Raw genomic sequence first — 6594 nt, 5'->3', positions numbered from 1 at the left:
ACACCAATTCACTTTGAATTGGTATCATTTTTTACTTGAGTGTCCTTCCCAGTGGAACGATCCTAGAGCCACTATGCTATAGTAGCTTTGTATTTGCTACCCTAGTTTATGGTGTTATAGGTTAAAAATTTTGTTGATTACACCTGCCATCAAGGAGCACCAGCTGGACATACATCAGCTGAGACACCAATTAGGCATGAATCAAATGGCGCCGTTGTCGGGGAAGGTGTCAAGAATCAGTGATACTATTTCAGTGTACTTGTGATTTTCATCACAAGTGTGGTAAAGTTTCTTTAACTTTATTAATTCTCATTATTTTCGATTTACTAACTCATAATCTAAAGTTAGTTTTAAATTCAGCTTAGTTTTATTTTGTTTTGGTAGCCCTGTTTTCTTTTGTTGTCCTGTATTTTCATTTTAGTTTTAAATAGTTGCTAGTTGTGTATGCCAAAGTGGATACGAGGTAGTAGAGGAAGGCTTGTTAGAATTGATTCACCTCATACTAAGGAATTGGAATTGAGCTTGAATATCATGGAAACTGCTCCTGAAGATCAGCATAGTCACCAAGTTCGTCAAGACAATCTCAATGAATTTGGATCAATGAGGGACCGTATGCATCCACCTCGTATGAGTGCACCATCATGTATAATACCCCCTACAGAGCAGCTAGTTATCAGACCATATATTGTTCCACTTCTACCAACTTTCCATGGAATGGAAAGTGAGAATCCCTATGCACATATTAAGGAATTTGAAGATGTTTGTAATACATTCCAAGAGGGAGGAGCTTCAATTGATTTGATGAGGCTTAAGCTATTTCCTTTTACTTTAAAGGATAAAGCCAAAATTTGGCTTAATTCTTTAAGGCCAAGGAGTATCCGTACTTGGACTGACTTACAAGCTGAATTCCTTAAGAAATTTTTTCCCACTCATAGAACAAATGGCTTGAAAAGGCAAATTTCAAATTTCTCAGCTAAGGAGAATGAGAAATTCTATGAGTGTTGGGAAAGATATATGGAAGCCATAAATGCATGTCCTCACCATGGCTTTGATACTTGGCTGTTGGTGAGTTATTTTTATGATGGGATGTCATCCTCAATGAAGCAACTCCTGGAGACAATGTGTGGAGGAGATTTCATGAGCAAAAATCCGGAGGAAGCTATGGATTTCTTGAATTATGTAGCTGAAGTTTCAAGGGGATGGGATGAGCCAACCAAAGGAGAAATGGGAAAAATGAAGTCTCAACTGAATGTTTTCAATGCTAAGGCTGGGATGTATACTTTGAAAGAAGAGGATGATACAAAAGCAAAGTTTGCAGCTGTGACAAGAAGATTAGAGGAGCTGGAACTGAAAAAAATGCATGAAGTGCAAGCTGTTGCTGAATCACCAGTGCAAGTGAAGCTTTGTCCTAATTGTCAATCCTATGAACACTTGGTGGAGGAATGCCCTATAGTTTCAGCTGAAAGGGAAATGTTTGGAGAGCAAGCAAATGTAGTTGGACAGTTCAAGCCCAATAACAATGCACCTTATGGAAATACTTACAACTCAAGTTGGAGGAATCATCCAAATTTTTCATGGAAGCCTAGAGTACCTCAATACCAACAGCCGGATCAGCCATCTCAGCAATCTTCAAGTCTTGAACAAGCCATTTTGAATCTCAGCAAGGTAGTGGGAGACTTTGTTGGAGAACAAAAAGCCATCAATAATCAGCTTAATCAAAGAATTGACAGAGTGGAGAATATTCTGAACAAAAGGATGGATGGAATGCAAAATGATATGACTCAAAGATTTGATAATCTCCAGTACTCAATATCAAGGCTCACAAATTTGAATACAGTGCAAGAAAAGGGAAGATTTCCTTCTCAACCCCACCAAAACCCCAAGGGTGTCCAAGAAGTGGAAAGCCATGAGGGGGAATCATCACAGATGAAAGATGTCAAAGCCTTGATCACTCTGAGGAGTGGTAAAAAAATTGAGCAGCCACCACCTAAGCCACCTGTTGAAGAAGAAGAGACAATGAAGGACCAGGAAATGAAAGTCAAAGAAGGAGAGATCAGTGATAAGAGAGAGGACTCTGAGTCAACAGTGAATGCCAATCCAGAGAAGGAACTTCTGAAGGAAGAAAAGCTGAAGAAATCAACTTCTCCACCTTTTCCTCAAGCATTGCATGGGAAGAAGGGGGTTAGAAATGCAGCTGAAATCCTTGAAGTATTGAGACAAGTTAAAGTCAATATCCCGCTGTTGGATATGATTAAGCAAGTCCCAACATATGCAAAATTCCTAAAGGATCTGTGTACCATCAAAAGAGGGTTGACTGTAACTAAGAAAGCCTTCTTGACTGAGCAAGTAAGTGCAATCTTACAGTGTAAATCTCCTTTGAAGTACAAAGATCCGGGAAGTCCTACCATTTCAGTCATGATTGGAGGAAAAGTAGTGGAAAAAGCTTTATTGGACTTGGGAGCAAGTGTGAATTTGCTTCCATATACTGTCTATAAGCAATTGGGGCTTGGTGAGTTGAAGCCAACAGCAATCACTCTATCTCTAGCAGATAGATCAGTAAAAATTCCCAGAGGAGTAATTGAGGATGTCTTGGTTCAAGTTGATAATTTCTACTATCCAGTGGATTTTATTGTTCTTGATACGGATCCTACTGTTAAGGAAGCTAATTTAGTTCCTATCATCCTGGGAAGGCCATTCCTTGCTACTTCAAATGCAATCATCAACTGTAGGAATGGGCTCATGCAACTCACTTTTGGCAATATGACACTTGATCTCAATATCTTTTATATGTCTAAAAAGCAAATCATTCCGGAAGAAGAAGAAGGTCCAGAAGAAGTGTGTATTATTGATACTCTGGTTGAGGAGCACTGTAATCAGAATGTTCAAGACAAGCTGAATGAAAGTTTTGAGGATTGTGAGGAAGGTTTGTTTGAACTTCCTAAGGAGCTTGCTACTTTACAAAGTTGGAAGAGGATAGAGGAAATTCTACCCTTGTTCAATAAAGAAGAGGGAGCAGATGCTGAAAAAGGAATCCCAAAACTCAATTTGAAGCCTCTACCTGTGGAGCTGAAATACACATATATTGAAGAAGATAACCAATGCCCTGTTGTAATATCTTCATCTCTGACCAATCATCAAGAGAAGTGTTTAATGGAAGTTCTCAAGAAGTGTAAGAAAGCAATAGGATGGCAAATATCTGATTTGAAAGGCATTAGTCCTTTAGTTTGCACACATCATATATATATGGAGGAGGAAGCTAAGCCAATTCGTCAATTTCAAAGAAGATTGAATCCTCATTTACAAGAAGTTGTGCGAGCTGAGGTGCTGAAGCTACTTCAAGCAGGTATTATCTACCCTATATCTGACAGCTCTTGGGTGAGTCCTACTCAAGTGGTACCAAAGAAGTCAGGGATCACTGTAGTTCAGAATGAAGAGGGGGAAGAAATCACTACACGTCTCACTTCAGGGTGGAGGGTGTGTATTGATTATAGAAAGTTGAATGCAGTAACCAGAAAAGATCATTTTCCATTGCCATTTATTGATCAAGTTTTGGAGAGAGTCTCTGGCCACCCTTTCTATTGTTTTTTGGATGGGTATTCAGGGTATTTTCAGATTGAAATTGCTGTGGAAGATCAGGAAAAGACTACTTTTACATGTCCATTTGGAACCTATGCTTATAGGAGAATGCCTTTTGGTTTATGTAATGCACCTGCTACTTTCCAAAGATGTATGTTGAGTATCTTCAGTGATATGGTGGAGCGAATTATGGAGGTTTTCATGGATGACATCACCGTATATGGAGGTACATTTGAGGAGTGTTTAGCCAATTTGGAAGCAGTTCTTCACAGATGCATTGAAAAAGACTTGGTGCTTAATTGGGAAAAATGCCATTTCATGGTACAGCAAGGAATTGTCCTTGGTCATATCATATCTGAAAAGGGTATTGAAGTTGATAAAGCAAAGGTGGAGCTTATTTCCAAATTGCCATCCCCAACAACTGTAAAAGGAGTAAGGCAGTTCCTTGGCCATGCAGGTTTTTATAGGAGGTTTATAAAAGACTTTTCAAAGCTTTCCAAACCTCTTTGTGAGCTTTTAGCTAAGGATGCTAAGTTCGTATGGGATGAAAGATGTCAAAATAGCTTTGATCAACTGAAGAAATTTTTGACAACAACTCCAATAGTGAGGGCCCCTAACTGGCAATTACCTTTTGAACTAATGTGTGATGCCAGTGACTTTGCTATAGGAGCTGTGCTTGGTCAAAGAGAAGATGGGAAGCCATATGTGATCTACTATGCAAGCAAAACATTGAATGAAGCCCAAAGGAATTACACAACTACAGAAAAAGAATTGTTAGCTGTGGTATTTGCCTTGGACAAATTTCGTGCTTATTTGGTAGGGTCTTTCATCATTGTTTTTACTGACCATTCAGCCTTGAAGTATCTATTGACAAAGCAAGATGCAAAAGCAAGGTTGATAAGATGGATTCTTTTGTTACAAGAATTCGATCTTCAAATCAAAGATAAGAAAGGAGTTGAGAATGTGGTAGCTGACCACCTCTCAAGGTTAGCTATAGCACATAATTCTCATTCCTTGCCTATTAATGATGATTTTCCTGAGGAATCACTTATGTTCCTAGTCAAAACTCCTTGGTATGCTCATATGGCTAATTATTTAGTCACTGGTGAAGTTCCAAGTGAGTGGAATGCACAGGACAGGAAGCACTTCTTTGCAAAAATCCATACTTATTATTGGGAAGAGCCTTTCCTTTTTAAATATTGTGCAGATCAGATTATAAGGAAGTGTGTGCCTGAGGAAGAGCAACAAGGAATTCTAATCCATTGTCATGAGAATGCATGTGGAGGTCACTTTGCCTCTCAGAAAACAGCCATGAAGGTGTTGCAATCAGGCTTTACTTGGCCATCTTTGTTCAAAGATGCCCACATCATGTGTAGAAATTGTGATAGATGCCAAAGGCTTGGCAAGTTGACAAAAAGAAATCAAATGCCCATGAACCCTATACTGATAGTTGAATTATTTGATGTGTGGGGCATTGACTTTATGGGACCTTTTCCAATGTCTTTTGGTAATTCTTACATCCTGGTGGGGGTAGATTATGTTTCTAAGTGGGTTGAGGCAGTCCCCTGTAAGCAAAATGATCATAAAGTGGTTCTCAAGTTTTTGAAAGAGAACATTTTTGCAAGATTTGGGGTGCCAAAAGCTATAATCAGTGATGGAGGTTCTCATTTTTGCAATAAGCCTTTTGAAAGTTTGTTAGCCAAGTATGGAGTGAAGCATAAGGTAGCTACACCTTATCATCCCCAGACTTCTGGCCAAGTTGAGCTAGCAAATAGGGAGATAAAGAACATACTGATGAAAGTGGTGAGTACAAGCAGGAAGGATTGGTCTGTTAAGCTTCATGACTCATTATGGGCCTATAGAACAGCTTATAAGACTATTCTTGGCATGTCCCCTTATCGTCTTGTCTATGGTAAAGCTTGTCATCTCCCTGTAGAAGTTGAATACAAAGCTTGGTGGGCAATCAAAAAGCTGAATATGGATTTGATAAGGGCTGGGACAAAGAGGTGCTTAGACCTTAATGAGATGGAGGAATTGAGAAATGATGCTTATATCAACTCCAAAGTTGCAAAACAAAGGATGAAAAAGTGGCATGACCAACTGATTTCTACCAAGGAATTTCAAAAAGGCCAAAGAGTTTTACTCTATGACACAAGACTCCATATTTTTCCTGGAAAGCTTAAGTCCAGGTGGATTGGTCCATTCATTATCCATCAAGTACTTAATCATGGAGTAGTGGAATTATTGAATTCTGATGGCAAGGAAACCTTTAAAGTTAATGGATATCGTCTCAAGCCATATATGGAGCCTTTCAAATCAGACAAGGAGGAGATTAACCTCCTTGAGCCTCAAAAAGCCTAAACAAAGAAGGGTTTGCTGGACTTGGTTTTACCAAAGTCCAAAATTTTTGTAAATTTTGTAAATTTTAAAGTAATATTTCTACTTTTGATCTTAGTTTTTTATCTTAAATTATATGTTTTTGTGTAATTTCATCTATTTGAATGATTTCAGATGGGGGAAATTGCAAAGGAAAAAAATCGGGATGAAATTGGAGCCGAAACAGAGCTGAAACAGAGCAAAAACAGGGGAGAATAAGAGCTCTGCGAGATTTCGCAGCCAAAGAGGATTTCTCTGCGAAAATGGTTTTTTGTTGCGAAACCACTTCGCAACGCTTTTGAGCCCTCTGCGAAAATTTTCGCAGCTGCGAAACGACCTTTTGGCACACGAGTGCCACTTCGCAGCACAGGAACCTCAATTTCGCAGCTGCGAAGTGCTCTGCGAACCGCTAAGGCTTAAAAAGCGCCATTCCGCAGCATAGTGAATTCAATTTCGCAGCTGCGAAGTGAGCTGCGAAAGCGATTTTTGAATCTGAAGCGCCCAATTTTGCTGCGGAGCCGTTTTTCTTCTGCGAAACCCCAAATGACCTTTCATATTCTTATAACCGTTATAAATACCGGTCATTTGGGCTGCGAATCCATTTCAGAAAAGGGCAAAAATCGCAGCAACAGGCCGTTCGTC

This window comes from Vitis riparia, chromosome 3, assembly GCF_004353265.1.
Source record: "Vitis riparia cultivar Riparia Gloire de Montpellier isolate 1030 chromosome 3, EGFV_Vit.rip_1.0, whole genome shotgun sequence".
Classification (NCBI taxonomy): Eukaryota; Viridiplantae; Streptophyta; class Magnoliopsida; order Vitales; family Vitaceae; genus Vitis; species Vitis riparia.
Note: the sequence above shows the minus strand (reverse complement) of the source record.